This window comes from Panthera uncia, chromosome F1, assembly GCF_023721935.1.
Source record: "Panthera uncia isolate 11264 chromosome F1, Puncia_PCG_1.0, whole genome shotgun sequence".
In the NCBI taxonomy this organism is placed as follows: domain Eukaryota; kingdom Metazoa; phylum Chordata; class Mammalia; order Carnivora; family Felidae; genus Panthera; species Panthera uncia.
This window is the reverse complement of record NC_064813.1, coordinates 36,893,696-36,908,879: the sequence shown is the minus strand read 5'-3', so window position 1 is coordinate 36,908,879 and position 15,184 is coordinate 36,893,696. Positions and strand designations below refer to the sequence as shown.

General features: G+C 35.3%; 1 long non-coding RNA gene across 2 annotated transcripts in view; it reads left to right on the top strand.

The window, feature by feature from the left end:
* LOC125925374 (uncharacterized) overlaps nucleotides 1–15,184 on the top strand; it is a 309,362-nt gene that overhangs the window by 243,307 nt on the left and 50,871 nt on the right. The window contains exon 5 of one of the 2 annotated variants that reach the window (XR_007458812.1): nucleotides 11,263–11,336. The exons of the other annotated variant lie outside the window; for it this stretch is intronic. This is a non-coding gene — a long non-coding RNA (uncharacterized LOC125925374). The remainder of the gene's footprint in view (nucleotides 1–11,262; nucleotides 11,337–15,184) is intronic. 2 annotated transcript variants of the gene reach the window in all.

Genomic DNA, 15,184 nt, shown 5'->3' with positions numbered 1-15,184 from the left:
TAAATAATTTGGGTGATCTTGTTCACCATTCCACACTTTGATTATAATCCTTTGAGTAAGTGACATGGGAGAGATACATATGCTATGACATCAAATCATGTGTCTTGCCACACTAGGATTCAAGTGTCTTAGGAGCATTGTTTTTTCATACAATAGGGACATTAATGAAAAATTCAAATACTTTAACAAGGTGTTCAATTAAATGAAGAGCTATATTCCATAACTAGAGGAAAATGCTAAATGTTATATTCATCTACAATATAGTCTTCTCTAAAGGACTTTGGGATATAATTTGAACTATCATTTATCTAGAGAAGGATGACAAGAATGAAGCTATCCTAGGAAAAAATGTCATAGAGGAAAGAAAACCTAAAGAATCAGGATTGTTCAAAAGAAAAAAAATTGATTAGAAAAAAAAGAATCAAGATTTTTCAACCTTAAATAAACATTTGGGATGGGTATAATAACTACTATTGATTATTCCCGAAGTTCTTATGTGAAAGCTGAGATAAATGTATTCAGTGTATGTACAAAGAAAATAGATAATCTTCCTTATAAGGCAGGACATTCTGAATTAGGAGATAAGCTGTCTCTTGGAGTTCTTTCTAACTCTCCAAGAAACTGTTGGTTAAGCTCTTCAGTTTATAGTCATATTTGGAACAAATGACCAAGTCTACAAGTTTAATAATCCAGCATGAGTGATTGCTTTTGGAAAGTCAGTTTAATTTATATACATATGAGAATGTCAATTCAAAGTGATGCATTAACAAATCAAAAAAGAATTAAAAAGTGTTTCAATTTGCCTATAGTTAATATTGCTAATCATAAATATGCTTATTCTTCTATATATTTTTTTACATATCTATGATTACAAATTAAACTAGACAAGCTTAACTTACTCATTACATTTTACATTTGATATATGGGCAGGATTGACAAAGTTTTAATGAAAACTACATGGAAAAGGTGAAATTTTTAAACTATTTCTATAAAATGTTAATTCTCACCAGGTATTACTGATGTGAAGATAGGATAATACAATGGCTTAATCTCACACGTGGTGACCCAGCATCACAAATGACAAAGAATAAGGTGCACTGGGGAGCCACTTCTGGTAATGGCTGCCAAGGGAAGTACACTACAGATCAACCAAACCGAGACTAGAAATAGGCACATTTGATAAGCGTTGGTGTTCACTTTATGTACGTCATCAAAGTTGCTGTTAAAAAAAAAAAAAAGATTGGTTTGTGATTTTAATAAATGTCCAAATACAATTGAAGAAAATGGCGGGAAAGTTCTAAAGTTTATTTTTTAATTTGTAAAAAGATTAGAGTGGTAAGATGTAGTCTATATATCAACCTAAGTATTGTTATGTACCATTAAATACTGTAGTTTTTTGTGTGTATAGTTTGAGTGGATTTAAATGTGTGTTTCCAGTATCTAAGAAATAAATGCATAATTAAAATGATAATGATATTTATGTTTAAGATCTAGATAACAGAAATAATCAGGAGTTGTGAAAATATGATAAATCAAGCCATATAATTGATATATGTGGAAAAGTTGGGTAGGGCAATGGAAAATAACCTTTGAGTAAAACTGGAAATGAGGCAGTTAAGAAGCGTGGTCTTACATAAAAGACAGGCCAAATAAACTGACTACAATCTTTCCTGTTTGTTAACAGAAAAAAAAAAAAAAAAAGATGTACATCAGCAGTAGTAGACCAGCATTAGAGTTTCCTGTTCTTCTTTTTCTTTCGAACTTTTACTGTTCAAAATGCATCTGTAATGTAGCTTATTATTACTCCCTTCGCACTTTGTCCATTGAACTTAATACATTAAAATTTCCCAGTCATGAATAAAGCTGAAAACTTCTCACATTTTATTTCAAAAAGTGATTTAGGGCTTGATACATAGGTTTCATTGCTGATTCTGCCCTTGGTCCATGTAGCTATCAGATTTATGTTGCTTCCATAATGGAGACCACTCTGTATCCCAGAGACGATTTGCTTAATAAAATTCACATAGCTACTCACCGAATACCGAAGCTATATAAGCATGCACTGAGCCACGCAGCAACCAGATGAATTCAATTTATGTTACACTGTTATTAAAGATTAAATCACAGCTTTGTTAGTGGTCTATGAAATTCTATATTTAAGAGTAATCTGACATACTCTAGCAAGACTTGAAATATTCATATACGAACGCATTTATTTCATAGAACAAAACGATTTACATGTTACATGGAAATAAAAAGGTAGCAATGGGAATTTATAATACAGACAGTGCCTAGAGATTTATTCTTTTTCAAACTAAATTAAACTGTGAACACCCATATGAGAATTTTTTTTTCTTGATTCACAGTAAGACCAAAAATATGTTTGATTTAATTCAAGGCTATTTTTTCATAGCCAGCAGCAAATCCATTAAAGTGCTATTCTGAGTTTCATCTAGATTTGTCATCAATGTCCTGCAACATAGCAACTCAGCATAAACATATTTTCCAAGTGTAACACAAGTGTACAAAGATCATTCATATGATCACAGCTGGAGTAGGATCATTATGTAATGATTCTGCTTCAGAACTAGCCAAGGGCATATCTAAGAACACAACTAGCCTACTCCTCCAATAAAATTTTAGAAGGAAAAGAGTGTTGGAGCTATTAATTGCAATGAAAATGTCAAGCTTGTGTGTGTGTGTGTGTGTGTGTGTGTGTGTGTGTTTGAAATAATGATAATTTTACTTTCTAAATACTTTATGTTTCTACAATAAAATGGCTTTCATTTTGTTTAAAATGTTTTTGTTTCACTTAGCAGATTTTCAGGGTTTTTTTCCCAGATGATAAAACACTCTTTTTAGAAATTAATTTTGAGCAATTCCCTTTCTATTAACCAGTTTTATGATCTTGAAGAAATAATTTCACCTGTCAGAACCTTAGTTTTCTCATCCATCAAGTGAGAAGATTGAGCAAGTGATTTATGTCTTTCCAAGTACTACATAGACCTGGATTCACAAAGTGCCTTCTATATTTTGCAAAAACAGTAGAGATCGCTAGGCTAAATTGCACATTGAATGATGATTAAATTTCATTTTTATGGATAGGGGGAAAAATCACCACTTTTTCAAACATGGAAAATCAAAAAAATAATCCCTGAGGGCCAGACTTGAAAATCTAAACATAAACTGCAAACACTAGCATAAGGAACAAGGGGTGCTATGCTTCTGTCCCAGAGCTTGATTATTTACAGAAAAGAAATCAATGCATTGCTTACAACAAATTTATAAATAATTGAGCATTCTTTTTTTTTTTTTTAATTTTTTTTCAACGTTTTTTATTTATTTTTGGGACAGAGAGAGACAGAGCATGAACGGGGGAGGGGCAGAGAGAGAGGGAGACACAGAATCGGAAACAGGCTCCAGGCTCCGAGCCATCAGCCCAGAGCCTGACGCGGGGCTCGAACTCACGGACCGCGAGATCGTGACCTGGCTGAAGTCGGACGCTTAACCAACTGCGCCACCCAGGCGCCCCAATAATTGAGCATTCTAAATAGAATGGATTATATTCTCCAGAGTGTTCATAAACACAGCTATTACTCATTATAAGCAAACTTAAATTCATAATATTGAAATTTAAAAATTGCTGAGTACAGGAAGTCATTTATTTTAAATTATGTGAGATCTTGAAATTAAGGACTTTACATCATGTGCCAAAGTATATAGTAACCCTTAGAGACAGACAGACAGACAAACAGAGAACTTAAGATCAAAGAATGTCTAATGATGGATGACATCTCTGTGATCCCAGAGGTGAGAGAAGAGATATGTGAAATGTCAATATTAGAAGAAAGAATACACATTTTAAGAAATGTTTTTAAGGGTGGCAGTTCAGCAAAAAGTAAAATTGAATTATTATTATAGGAACTATACATAATAGGATATTACTATTATTTAAAAATTTAACTCTTTTTTATTACAGTTTTTCAAATTAGCCATTGAAAGTATTCCCCTCTGTGTGGGTGTATAATCTTCTCCACAAAAGTAATTAGACCTTTCACAGGTTCACTGGACTAATACAAACACAGTCTAAGTCAAATTTCTTTTAGAAATAAATTGGTCAGGGGCGCCTGGGTGGCTCAGTTGGCTAAGCATTGGACTCTTGATTTTGGGTCACGTCATGATCTCATGGTTCCTGAGATGGAGCCCCTCATCCTTGGGCTCTGTGCTGACAGCATGGAGCCTACTTGGGATTCTCTCTCCCTCCCTCTTTTCTTCTCCCCAGGCTTGCTCATGTGTGCAGGTGTGCTCTCTATCTCTCTTTCAAAATAAACAAATAAACATTACAAAAAGAAATAAATCAGCCATCTCCATGTGGAGAATTCCTGGGGAGTGTGAGGCAAGTAGTAAACTGATTCTATGATTTTAATTGAAAGATCCTTAGTGTAATTCATATTAGAGATCTCCTCATAAGAATGCAATATTCACAATTTCATTAGAACCACGAATCCACCTCCATTTTCACCACCACTTGCCTTGACCCCCAGCCAGCAATAAATATGATGAGGCCAAGCTAAGTGACACAAACAATTTGACATTGGGCACAAGTGTTTCAGTGTGACCTAACTAAAGTTTTTCTATTGATAATCTACTTTGTATTAGGGGTAAGTGACTTGTGATGTATATGTTCCAATAATTAGCATTATTCTTCTGTTCATACAAATCTACCTATTTAATTACTTCTATATTTCCCTACTAAGTTAGCTTTTGAATCGTTGTCTCCAAAATATTAAAAAATCATTTGGAGAATTTCCCCCCTCCAATCAATTTTTACTTTAGCCTTCATTTTTCCAGGCCAGCCTGGCTTCACATATTAAAATGTCTTCAAGCATACGTATGTCTTAAAAAGCCATTCTTCCTGAAGTTGCTTTATGATGATCAACAGAAATGTTTTGCCAGGTAAAACGGTTTTTATAATTTTATTTTGAGTTATTCTGTTAAAGAGAAAATTGTATTGGGCAAAAATTCTACTGGAATTGTGTATTTTATGTTGTTGTAACAAGAACTTAAAAGGTGTTGCACAAAATGTTAGTGAAGTGCTTCAAAACACAAGAAATGTCACCAGCTCTTTTTCTCGCTTCCAGTGTCAATAGATGATTTTCTATGTAGTTTTAATATTTAAGCTATAATGTTTACATAGATGGCCAAACAAATATTCATCAAGTATTTACTCTGTTCTTTGGGGGGAAAAGATGAGGGAGACTTCATTTTCTTTCTTTTAAATGGTAAGGATAAATACATTCTCAACAGCAAGTCTGGGAATATCTAAAGTAGCTTTCTGATGTACATCCTTTCCAAGAACATCAGTCATTTACAAATGATCTATTTATTCATCCAAAAATTAATTCTGAGTACCTTTTTTTGTGCCAAGAATATTTTTTTTTCTGATTTCAATGTCAAGTTTTCCATTTTAATATTTATGCCTATTTTACCAGAATTCAAAATTATGTTATCTTGAAAATTTTAGTGACCATGTGTAACAAGCATATTCTCCTGTATAAGCTAAATATGTGATCAAAATAATCAGAAGACTCAGCTGCTAAAATGCAATCATTTTTTACCTGGTTCTAACATATCTTATCCTAAAAGATTTTACCCTTGTTCTAAAATCCTCACTAGAGGGGTGCCTGAGTAGCTCAGTTGGTTGAGCATCCAACTTCAGCTCAGGTCATGATCTCATAGTTTGTGAGTTTGAGCCCCACGTCGGGCTCTGTGCTGACAGCTCAGAGCCTGGAGCCTGCTTGGGATCCTGTGTCTCCCTCTCTCTCTGACCCTCCCCCGCTCACACTCTGTGTCTCTCTCTCAAAAATAAACATTAAAAAAATTTAAAATCCTCACTAGATACAAGTTTTATTTTCATTGCAAGAAATTTTTTTTCTCTGCTTCTACCTCCAATTAACTATTCAAATGACTCTAACCTGGATTTCCTGTGTTTCCTTTGAAACTGCTCTTAAAGGCGATAACCACCATCTTGCCAAATCCTAAGAACACTTCTCCATCTTCGAATTCACAGCAACCTTTTTTTTTTAGTTTATTTTTGACACAGAGAGAGAGAGAGACAGAGACAGAGACAGAGAGACAGAGCATGAGTGGGGGAGGGGCAGAGAGAGGGAGACACAGAATCCCAAGCAGGCTGCAGGCTTTGAGCTGTCAGCACAGAGCCCGATGTGGGGCTTGAACTCGTGGACTGCGAGATCATGACCTGAGCCGAAGCAGATGCTCAACCTACTGAGCCACCCAGGTGCCCCAAATTCAGAGCAATCTTTAACAGAGCAAACCCGCTGTTTTGAGATGCTCCTTTCTCTTGGCTTCCATGGCACTGATATCTCCTGTTTTTTCCCTGCCTCACTGGCTACTCCTCCCCATCATTTTTACTGCTCCTCTTCTACCTAAAATCTATGTGTTAGCATATCTTAGAGCAGTGTCCTGGGCCCTCCTCTTTCTGGCTATGCCATTCCTGGATGGTCTTCTCTAGTAATATGACTAACATAACATTTATATCAGTGGATCTCATTCCTATTGAACCTATTGCTTTCTATTTGATGAAATCTTATATAACACTGCCTTCTCTACTATGCCCACATAAAACTTATAGATACTATAAATGACCCACAGAGATGATTAGAAAAAAAAATAATAAACCAACTAACTCAAAGACAAAGGAAAAGTAGAAGGAAATATATTTAAAATAAAATAATTCTCCTTAATGTGGAAATGTTGAGAATGTCTTTATTGGAAGACATAACCTAGGTAACGCTTGTGCCTATGTGTAATAAACATATTTGGATTTAGCAGGATTGATGAAATCAGAACCCATTCCATATAAGAAGCAGAAGAAAATAAAAGTACAGAGAGGTAGAAATGAGCATAAGAGTAAAAACTAGTTCAGAATAAGCTGTAATAAATACAATTCATTTGTAAATTATAAGAAGAGGGAAACGAGTCCAGTGGAAGTAAGAAAGCCAGCCAAGATAAATTTCAGACGTTGAGGTGAAAGCAACAAAATAGATATTCTATGAAGGAGCTGTGCCTTTTTTCTAAGTATAGTATCAAAATAATTCCTATGTTATTGCATGAAATGAGGTAATGATAAAGCATCTCAAGATCTCAAATATATTTTCTGTCTTGAAATTCTATCACAAATGGAGGCATACATTTCGTCTCTAGTACTAAAAACAAACAAACAAACAAACAAACAAAAAAAAAAAACCCTGAGCTCTACTTCAATAGGCAACAGGGACCAGAGGAAAGATTGGAAAAAGAAGCAGTAATATAAGAGGCAATAGAGAACTTGTGTGTTAGACCTCTGGGGACAGAATCGCAGCAAAGCTGGAAAACAACCCAAAACAAAGATAACACTTCCACATATAATTTTTGCTATAGGAGGTCATCTAGTCAGTGATATGAATTGTCTTTAAATTTTTTTTATTAACTTAATTCCTTAATACAGTTTCACTCAAATAATATTCAATCATCTGTTACATAGATGAAATTGGTCTCATTGATTTTATTTATTTTTTTTAGTTTATTTATTTTGAGGGAGAGAGAGAGAGAGAGAGAGAGAGCAAGCACGAGTTGGGGAGGGGCAGAGAGAGACAGAGACAGAGACAGAGAACCCCAAGAAGGCTCTGCATGGCTCAGTGCAGAACCCGACATGGGGCTCAAACCCGTGAACCATGAGATCATGACCTGAGCCAAAACCAAAAGTGAGGTGCTTAACCAACTGAGCCACCCAGGCACCGCAGCCTCACTGATTTTAAACAGCTGCGCTGCAGCACTGAAACCCTTTACCATCAGATGTATGCTTGGAAATACAATAACACATTGAGTAGACAGAAAAACAGTGAGTAAGCATATTCTCTGATTCTCAGATACAATGTATTTATTTAAATTTCCCTCACCCTAACAACCTTTTCACAAATTCCTGGGCCTTTTATGTAACTTCTTGTAAAAAAAAAAATAGGATTATCCTGTGCTTAATTACTACCAATTTATATTTTTAGAGTATTTGGTTGAGGGGAGCATTGAAAAGTTGTGCAGGATACAGGACAATAATTTGTTTTGCCAGACCGTCATACCGACTGCAGACCATCTAGCATTCCCAGACGTTGCCAAGCACATATCAGTAGCATCTCCCAAACATTGCGGCATCCAAGACATAAAATTTTTTTATGTCTCCCATAAAATTTCCAAGCGCTCTGGATGGCAACATAACCACGGATCTATATGTTGACATTCTTGTGCCTGAACCAGACTTATATCCAACTGCCTACTTAACAAATACCAGACCATTACCTTTGATATTTCCCCTTCCAGTACCCTTTACATGTAATCTGCAAAAAGTCCTGTTCACTCTACTTCCAACAGATTTTTAAAATATATTCAATTCTTGATTTCCACTGTCACAACTTTGATATCCAACCCTTGGTTAGTTCTCCTTTTGACCAACGTGGTAGCTTCTTAATTGTTTTCTAGTATCATGTCTTTGTCCTCATTTTACACATGGCAGCCAGCTTGAGTTGTTTGTTGTTGTTTTTTTTAACGCTTTATTTTTCAGAGAAGTTTTAGTTTGACAGCAAAACTGACTGAAGGGTATATAGATTTCCCATAGTCCCCCTATACCCATACATGCATAGCATCCTCTGTAATCAATATCCCCCACCAGAGTAGTATATTGGTTACAATTTGTGAAACTACACTGACACATTGCAATCGCCCGAAGTGCATGCTTTACATTAGGGTTTACTCTTGTATATTCTAAGGATTTGGACAAATGTGTGATGACATATAATTATCATTACAGGATCATGCAAAGCATTTTCACTGCTCTAAAAATCCTCTGTGCTCAACCCATCCATCGTCCCCACACCACCCTCCCTACCTCTAGCATTTACTCATCTTTTACTATATCCATAGTTTGCCTTTCCGGAAAATCATATATTTGGGATCATAGTGTATGTAGACTTTTCACATTGGCCTCTTTCACTTAGTAATGTGCATTTAAGGTTCTTCCGTGTCTTTTCATGGTTTCATAAATCATTTCTTTTTAGTGCTGAATAATATCCCATTGCCTGAGTACCACAGTTTATTCATCCATTCACCTACTGAAGGACATCATGGTTGCCTCCAAATTTGGGCAGTTATAAATAAAACTTCCATAAATGTTCTCGAGGAGGTTTTTGTGTGGACCCAAGTTTTCGGCTCCTTTGAGTAAACATCAAGGAGTATGATTGTCGTATTGTATGGTAAAAGTATGTTTGATTTTGTAAAAAAAACACTCAAACTGTCTCCCAAAGTGGCTCTACCATTTTGCATTCTCATCACGAATAAACAAGAGTCCCTGTTGCTTCACATCCATACCAGCATTTGTTGTTATCAGAAATCCAGATTTTGGTGATTCTGAGAGGTGTGTGATGGTATCTTGTTATTTTAATATATAATGCTTTATTAACATACGATGTAGAGTATCTTTTAATATTTCTATTTGGCATCCGTATATCTCTTTTTATCGTTTTCATGAGATGTATGCTCAGGCCTTTTCCCCATTTTTCAAATTAGGTTGTTCATTTTCTTATTGTTGAGGTTTAATAAGTATTATTCGTATTTATTGGATAGCAGCACTTTATCAGGGAAAAAGTCAGTGTTGCTTTCGGATATTTCTTTTGCAAATATTTTCTCACTGTCCGTGGCTTGTCTTCTTATTCTCTTGACAATGTCTTTCCCAAAACAGAGGTTTTAAATTTTAATGAAATCCAGTTTACCTATTATTTCTCTCATGGATCTTGCTTTTTAGTATTGTATCTAAAAAGTCATTATTATACCCAAGGTCAACTAGGTTTTCTCCTATGTTAGCTTCTAGGAGTTTTATGTTTCTAGATTTTACATTTAGATATATGATTCATTTTGAGTTCATTTTTGGGAAGGTTTTAAGCTCCATATCTACATTCAATTTTTTTTTTTTTTTTTTTTGCATATGCATGTCTAGTTGTTCCAATACCATTTGTTGCAAAGACTATTTTTTAAGGGCACTTGGGTGGCTCAGTCGGTTGAGCATACAACTTTGGCTCAGGATCATGATCTCATGGCTCATGACTTTGAGCCCCACATCAAGCTTTGTGCTGACAGCTTAGAGCCTGGAGCCTGCTTCTGATTCTGTGTCTCTCTGTCTCTCTGCCCCTCCCCTGCTCACAGTCTGTCTCTCTCTCTCTCTCTCTCAGAAATAAATAAATAACATTAAAATTTTTCTTTAAAAAAGACTATTTTTGCTCCATTGTATTACTGTGTTCCTTTGTTGAAGATCAGTTGACTATGTTTACGTGGATCTATGTCCTTGTATTCTGTCCCATTGGTTTACTTCTCTATTATTTCACCAGTACCTCCCCATCTTGATGACTGGGGCTTTAAAATAAGTCTTGGGGGGGGCACCTGGGTGGCTCAGTCGGTTAAGCATCCAACTTCAGCTCAGGTCATGATCTCATGGTTGCCTGGATCTCAGGCATCATCTCAGATGCCTGGATCCTGCTTCTGATTCTGTGTATCCTGCCCCCTCTCTCTCTCTCTGCCCCTCTCCCACTCGTTCTCTGTCTCTCTCTCTCAAAAATAAATAAACATTAAAAAATTTTTAAAATAAGGCTTGGGGCACGTGTGTGGCTCAGTCAGCTAAGTGTCCAACCCAATCTGCTAAGTGTCCAACTCTTGATTTTGGCTCAGGTCATGATCTCACAAACTGCTGACAGCATGGAAAGTGCTTGGGATTCTCTCTCTCTCTCTCTCTCTCTCTCTCTCTCTGTGTGTGTGTGTGTGTGTGTCTCTGCCCCTGCCCTGCTCCCACTATCTCTCAAAATAAATAAACATTAAAAAAAAGATTGTTTATAAAAGGTAAATAAATAAATAAATAAATAAGTCTTAATAAGTGTTAGTCTTCCAACTTTGCCTCCAACGCCTTCAATGTTGTGCTAACTATTGTGGATTTTTTGTTTTTTTCATATAAATTTTAGAAAGTGATACTTTTTTTTACCACAGCATTGAATGTGGAGACATTGGATCTACGTATGTGAAAATATACTTACATATGTATATAATAAATAACTTCACAATATCACTATGAAGTAAGTTTTATTAAATAGGATACGTTTTAAGCATCAACGTGAAGGACTTCAGAGAGTAAGCTCTGAATAATTATTTTCCTGTCATCATCACCAGCAGCAGCAGCAGCAGCAACAAAAACCATTGTCACAGAGGTGGAAACTGGCTGAAGGACTTGCTCAGTGGTGTGGCTGGTAAGTGTAGGAGAGCTCAGATTCAGGCCACATGATTTCAAGCTTAGTGTTGTTGCAACTAATGGTGTATGGATATTGAAGCAGTAAATGAACTCTAAAAATACTTTTCTCATCTTTTTTTTTTTTCATCTAATGAAACTTTGATACCATGTAGAATGTAGTAGAAGGTAAAGTTTGCAATTAATTTAAACCCAGCTCCTAGGGATGATAGTATTTAGCCCTACCCTTTCTCAAATCTATGAAATTTCTTATTGTGTAGGCAAGTAAAGGAAGAAAGTATGACCTAAATAATATTGTCTAGCTAGAAGATTACCTATATGAAATATTCTAGAAACTTTCATGTGTCAATAGAAAGTCTGCATGGTGTACTAGAGAAAAATATCAAAGATTTGGGTACCAGAAATTTTTTTAAGAAAATTCACTTTTTTCTGAGACTCAAATAAGATACTATATGTGAAAATTCTCTGAATGATATAAAATACAGTTATACTACGTGGTAGTTATCAACATGTCATTTTCTAAATTATTGCTGTATAATACTTGGAACATAATAGGCTATCAATATTATATGTCACAAATAAATAAATGTGATAAATTTATAATAGCTCTTTTAGTAATTATATTTAATATTATATAAAAAGATATGTCATTCAAACTATAAAAATAAAAGGTGAGAAAGTGGTTTTTATAGGGAATTTAATAACCAGCTTATAATTATTCTGTATTAAATAAACTATAAATTTATTTTTCACTAGATCATATAGTAGGAAGCTATTTTCATTTCATTGACTATATTTGCAAATGTTGTTTTAAGTATTTATGATATACCTAAAGTACTTCTTTTGCATTAAATTTTACAGTAAGATAATTTCAGATCAGCAGGATAATACTGAAAAGCTTTGACCTAAGACAGATGTTTGGGTTTTTTCTACAGTATCTAATATTAATAGCTTTTCTTGACTTCAAGTATATGAAAACATACCTGATGAATAAACACTTTTTGGCATATTTATTTTATTTCACATTGAATTTTATTAAAGTTAGACATTTAAATTTGGTATAATGGAAAGAAGAAAAAGAGAGCAAACACCCTGCAAGCTAATTAAAAATGTATCTGAATAATTTTGATATTAAATATCTTATTGTTTACAAGTTAAATTATAATAAATAAAATATCCAGAAATCTATAAGGGGAAAAATAAAATTAACAAAAATTATAAAGTGAAATTTCTGTAAAACCATACAATGTGTAAGAAAACCTTTATAAAGAGAGATATAGATCATGCAAATGTTGAGTTGATTTATTTGCAGATGACATTCTACTTAATTCTGTCCTAGCTGTGCAGATGCCTAGGAAACTTTTAATATAACCTGCATTTCTTAAACTCTTACTATCACCATAGCCTGCCCAAAGCAAGGATGAGATCACTGAACCATAAGCAACAGAACCTCCCTATTGACTTTGCTTGCCTTTGAGATTTCAAGGTCCTATAGAAGGCAATGTGAGAAATTCTGGCTGTTACTCTAACCCTGTGAAATGCCTCCAGGGGACACATTTTTCCCTTCCGTTGTAAAAAGGAAAAATAATTCAAAGAGAAATGTTAGACTTTGGGGGAGAGCTTACACCACAATGGAAGGGAATAAAGAATGTTTTTGTGCTCTCACTCTAACTGCTGATTTCTAATCTAGAAAATACCCCTTATATCTTTATTTCTTAAGTAAGACAAGAAGTATACAACTCCTGGGAGGAAGTATATGGATGTGTGTGGATTCATATAGAGATTGCCATATAAATACAGATACACATTCACACACATATACCCATATATATGATGATTAAAAATACTTGCCTATTACAAATTACTTCAGGTCATTTTCCCATAGCTATGGGAAGTTCACCTATGGAAAACTTCCTGGCAGCAGTCTAATTTCTATCCTTTTCCAAACACGTAAGACCAATGTCTATTTTGTTTGGGAAGAGAAAAACAGAACTATCATTTGCTAATAGACAGTTTGTACATTTTTTTCTTCTTATTTTTTCCTATCCTTTTTTTTTTAATGCTTAGTAGTGACAAACATTATTAAAATAAACTCCTAAACACCATGAAGGTTTAGTAGCGGAGAATGTTAGTGCTCACCAGTGTCCATGTTCTTCCTCATCTTCCCGGGCCCACTGCTAGACATTTGTCAAGAGCCTTTGCAAGTGTGTGGGGCCTGCTGGCCAATAGAAGAGTGAAACTGATGTACCCATTTCCAGATCTGACTCCTAGACACTTTCATGCCATGTCCCATGTTTGTTATCTTTGCTTATTACTCAGCTAGGTGAAGAAGATGCCAGTAAGAACTTCAGAAGCTTTAGAGGAGAAATTAAGAGAAGTCTGGGTCCTGGAGAGCAGTATGCAGAGAGCCTCCCACCCCAGTGACATGCATTGCACTGTGAGAGGATCAAGAAATAAACGTTGGTTGATATTCCTAACTAGTACCGAAATTCAGAAAGAAAAAAATGCTTGTTATGGTCCTTGCAGCATGGTCTCTGTCGCAACTTAGAAAAAGAAAATTCTTTTAAATGAGAGGCAGAGACATATACAAAGCCCAGCCTCTCTCTCCATGCCATCCAGAGGTGGGTTGAGAGGCACATGCAGCTATGCACAAGTTCTCTTGAAGTCCAAAGTCATTTGTTACCAGCAGATGAGCAGCAATCATTTTCCAACTCTGAAACCCAGGACACATAATTAGATAAGTCAGAATTCAGAAAGCATGTCTGTTCATTCTGTCTAATTTCTTGTTTCATCTCTTATTTGTTTATACTTTTTTCAAAAAACATTACTTTGAGTTCTATGTACTCCGAAGTACTAGGGGATACAATGTGGGATATAGGCTCTGTCATCAAGGATAGTTTTGTGTAGACAGTAGACACTCAAATAATTTAGTGATATGAAACAGACAAATTTACAGGAAATTAATTTAGCATGATGTGGGAAACAGAGGATGGTGTTCCCCAGTCTCCTTGACATAGAAGGGGCACCCAGGCATAAGAAATGCAGAGAAGGCTTCCTGTGAACAATCTCTGGGTGGATTTAATGATTCTATTTACTATGTAGATGCTTTCCCATATGAGATATTTTCTGTGATTGAGTGATATCAGAGACAAACGACCAGCCAATATATTAACCTACCTGGTCTTCCCATCTCTGATTAGCTACTTAAGTGACACACGCACACGCACACACACACACACACACACACACACACACACACTTGACTCTAAATCAATAATCAGTTAATCTAAACTGTTAATCTAAGGGACGCCTGGGTGGCTCAGTCAGTTAGGCGGCCGACTTCGGCTCAGGTCATGATCTCAAGGTTCGTGGGTTCGAGCCCCACATTGAGCTATGTGCTGACAGCTTGGAGCCTGGAGTTGGCTTCGGATTCTGTGTCTCCCTTTCTCTCTGCCCCTCCCCCACTTGTGCTTGCTCACTCGTGCTCTCTCTCTCTCTCTCTCTCAAAAATAAATAAACATTAAGGAAAAAAATAAACTGTTAATCTAAGCTCTTTATCATCCTGATATCAACAACACAGTGAACTTGTCCATCCTACAAATTGTGGCTTTGAAAGAAATATTGAAAAAAGTCTAAAAATTATGAATTTACTAGATTCCAATTTTTAATTTTATTATTACAAAGTATGTTTTTTAGCAATTATAGGGGACTAAAATTCTCCCTCATTGTTTCTATTTTTAGATGATGAAACATCGAAACAATGTTTCATTGTATTTAAATGACTTAAGAGGCAACAATTACCAAGCTCTTTACAAAGGGAGAAAATGCATTCTGAGAAACTCAGCAATA